The 4,703-nt window shown below is 31.5% G+C and overlaps 1 protein-coding gene across 2 annotated transcripts in view; it reads left to right on the forward strand.

The window, feature by feature from the left end:
• Nucleotides 1-1,291: 1,291 nt before the first annotated feature.
• The window catches only part of RRP8 (ribosomal RNA processing 8), a 22,026-nt gene continuing 18,614 nt past the window's right edge, over nt 1,292-4,703 (forward strand). For both annotated transcript variants that reach the window (XM_075261157.1, XM_075261158.1), the window contains exon 1: nt 1,292-1,531. The gene's annotated coding sequence lies outside the window, so the exon portion shown is untranslated. The remainder of the gene's footprint in view (nt 1,532-4,703) is intronic.

Consider the following 4,703-nt stretch of genomic DNA (forward strand, 5'->3'; position numbering starts at 1 on the left):
TCTCTATATTACACACAGTATACAGTATATACCCCCTCTCTATATTACACACAGTATACAGTATATACCCCCCTCTCTATATTACACACTGTATACAGTATATACCCCCTCTCTATATTACACACAGTATACAGTATATACCCCTTCTCTAAATTACACACAGTATACAGTATATACCCTTTCTCTATATTACACACAGTATACAGTATATACTCCCCTCTCTATATTACACACAGTATACAGTATATACCTCCTCTCTATAATACACACAGTATACAGTATATACCTCCTCTCTATATTACACACAGTATACAGTATATACGCCCTCTCTATATTACACACAGTATACAGTATATACGCCCTCTCTATATTACACACAGTATACAGTATATACTCTCTCTCTATATTACACACAGTATAGTACTCCCTCCTATATTACACACAGTATACAGTATATACCCTCCTCTCTATATTACACACAGTATACAGTATATACACCCCCTCTCTATATTACACACAGTATACAGTATATACGCCCTCTCTATATTACACACAGTTATACAGTATATACCCCCTCTCTATATTACACACAGTATATACCTCCTCTCTATATTACACACAGTATACAGTATATACCCCCTCTCTATATTACACACAGTATATACCTCCTCTCTATATTACACACAGTATACAGTATATACCCCCTCTCTATATTACACACTGTATACAGTATATACCCCCTCTCTATATTACACACAGTATACAGTATATACCCCCTCTCTATATTACACACTGTATACAGTATATACCCCTCTCTATATTACACACAGTATACAGTATACACCACACACACTTCTCGGTACACACCTCAGTTCAGCGCTCGCCCCCGCCACCACGATACGTGCGCGCTCCCCAGACACGTCACATTCCGCAGCTGGGCGTTGCTACTGGGCGGAGTCACATCGGATCCTTCCAATGACTAACGAGGAAGGGCGTGACTTCTCATAGATTAACCAATGAACAGAGAGTAGGCGCGGGACAATACGCTTTTATAATGAATGACAGGGCGTGTGAGAGAAACTCAATAACCAATAGGAGGGAAGAGAAATTGTGACCCCGCCCATTACTAGAACATAGCTCATTGACCATATATAGGGAGGTGGAGAGAGACAAACTGATCACGTGCTACTGGGGAAGTGGGCGGGTCCAGGAGGCTACTAAGGAAACTACCAAGTGATGAGTGGGGGGGAGTGGAGGAGTGTACCATGTGAGTAAGAGGAAGAATATGAGGGGGGGGGGGAGAGTATGTACACAGTGGCGAGGTCCTCCACCAGCGGGGGGCGCCCCAACTCACAGCCGCTCTATCCATCACTCTCTGGCTTGTTTGTATCTCCTCTGTGTGAATAGTCTGAGAGTCTTGCGGTCCTCCAGCACACGGGGGCGCCCAAATACAACCAACCTGTCTGTCTCATCCCTGACTCTATGGTGAGCACGCAACGTCACTGAGGGAAGCCGGAAACAGCCATCACGTGTGAGTAGTGATCTACAATGTAATACTATATATATACATATATATACAATGTAATCTAATGTAATACTATATATATATATATATATATATATATATATATATACATACTACTGATATACAATGTAATACTCTATATATACTACTGATATACAATGTAATCTAATGTAATACTATATATATATATACTACTGATATACAATGTAATACTCTATATATACTACTGATATACAATGTAATCTAATGTAATACTATATATATATATATATATATATATATATATATATATATACATACTACTGATATACAATGTAATACTCTATATATACTACTGATATACAATGTAATCTAATGTAATACTATATATATATATATATATATATATATATATATATATATATACTACTGATATACAATGTAATACTCTATATATACTACTGATATACAATGTAATCTAATGTAATACTATATATATATATATATATATATATATATATATACTACTGATATACAATGTAATACTCTATATATACTACTGATATACAATGTAATCTAATGTAATACTATATATATATATATATATATATATACATACTACTGATATACAATGTAATACTCTATATATACTACTGATATACAATGTAATCTAATGTAATACTATATATATATATACTACTGATATACAATGTAATCTAATGTAATACTATATATATATATATATATATATATATATATATACTACTGATATACAATGTAATCTAATGTAATACTATATATATATATATATATATATATATATATATACTACTGATATACAATGTAATACTCTATATATACTTCTGATATACAATGTAATCTAATGTAATACTATATATATATATATACTACTGATATACAATGTAATCTAGTGAAATACTATATATATATATATATACTACTGATATACAATGTAATACTATATATATATACTACTGATATACAATGTAATACTCTATATATACTACTGATATACAATGTAATCTAATGTAATACTATATATATATATACATACTACTGATATACAATGTAATACTCTATATATACTACTGATATACAATGTAATCTAATGTAATACTATATATATATATATATATATATATATATATATATATATATACATACTACTGATATACAATGTAATACTATATATATATACTACTGATATACAATGTAATACTCTATATATACTACTGATATACAATGTAATCTAATGTAATACTATATATATATATACATACTACTGATATACAATGTAATACTATATATATATACTACTGATATACAATGTAATACTCTATATATACTACTGATATACAATGTAATCTAATGTAATACTATATATATATATATATATATATATATACATACTACTGATATACAATGTAATACTATATATATATACTACTGATATACAATGTAATCTAATGTAATACTATATATATATATACTACTGATATACAATGTAATACTCTATATATACTACTAATATACAATGTAATACTCTATATATACTACTGATATACAATGTAATCTAATGTAATACTATATATATATATACATACTACTGATATACAATGTAATACTATATATATATACTACTGATATACAATGTAATCTAATGTAATACTATATATATATATATATATATATATTCATACTACTGATATACAATGTAATACTATATATATATACTACTGATATACAATGTAATCTAATGTAATACTATATATATATATATATATATATATATATATACATACTACTGATATACAATGTAATACTCTATATATACTACTGATATACAATGTAATCTAATGTAATACTATATATATATATATATATATATATATATATATACATACTACTGATATACAATGTAATACTATATATATATACTACTGATATACAATGTAATCTAATGTAATACTATATATATATATATATATATATATATATATATATATATACATACTACTGATATACAATGTAATACTATATATATATACTACTGATATACAATGTAATCTAATGTAATACTATATATATATATATATATATATATATATATATATATATACATACTACTGATATACAATGTAATACTCTATATATACTACTGATATACAATGTAATCTAATGTAACTACTATATATATTCTGCATGCTACAATGTAACTACCGTATATACTCGCGTGTACGCTGACCTGAATGGGTCATTCCATGACAAGTGTACTGATGATTTATCTCTCTATATTTGTAATTCTTTGGTATTTGGTAATATTGTGTCAGAGAATGCAAAATGTGAAGAAAAAAAATTCTAGAAATTTTTTTTTTGCTTTGTAATAAATTTTCCGCTCTCAGACCCAGTGCGAGTGTCTGCGCTGCCGCCGTCACGTTTCTCCTGATATCTCCGGCCAGTGAATCTGAATAACGGCCATTGTACTCCGGACTGTCCCGGCTCTCACCAGCTCACTCACATCAGGATCTCATCTAAAATTTTAAAACACATTTCCGAAAAAAAGGTCAATTTAAAAATTTCCAAGAATGCCCCTGTGCCCGCTTTGTGCCACTAGTCAGGTTGGGCTGGCGATGGGATGATATACTATAACTATTCCAGGGTCCATTCAGATGTGCCGGGCCTGCGGTGTCAGAGTGCCGGCTCTGGAGTGACTGAATAATCCCGGATTGTTAGATATGACTATGGGATTATTAGGTCACAGCCTAGGGGGCGCTCACACTGCTGTTGTGGCCGCAGTTATTGTCCGTATGACACTCGCTGCTCCGTCTGCAACGTCCATTCATTTCAGTGGGACTTTCTCTGGTGTCCTTCGGTTACTGCCACGTCTGGTTTTTCAATCGGCCAAAATAAACCCGACATGCAGCAATATTCTGTCCCTTCAAAAGAAGTCAGTAAGTGTTTGTTTTTTTGTTTACCATTGAGGTCTATGGGCAGCGGACCGGACACTGACTGCTAGCCCTCACTTACCGTCTGTTATGGGAGGTTTTTAACAGTCACCAATGGTAGTGTGAACCCTGCCGTAGAAGAGAGGACAGAGGAGACAGTGAGTGCAGAGCAGACGACAGGCCGCAGTAAGGGCTCGTTCACATCTGCGCCCTGGGCTCTGTTATGCAGGTTT

This window comes from Leptodactylus fuscus (assembly GCF_031893055.1).
Source record: "Leptodactylus fuscus isolate aLepFus1 chromosome 2 unlocalized genomic scaffold, aLepFus1.hap2 SUPER_2_unloc_1, whole genome shotgun sequence".
Classification (NCBI taxonomy): Eukaryota; Metazoa; Chordata; class Amphibia; order Anura; family Leptodactylidae; genus Leptodactylus; species Leptodactylus fuscus.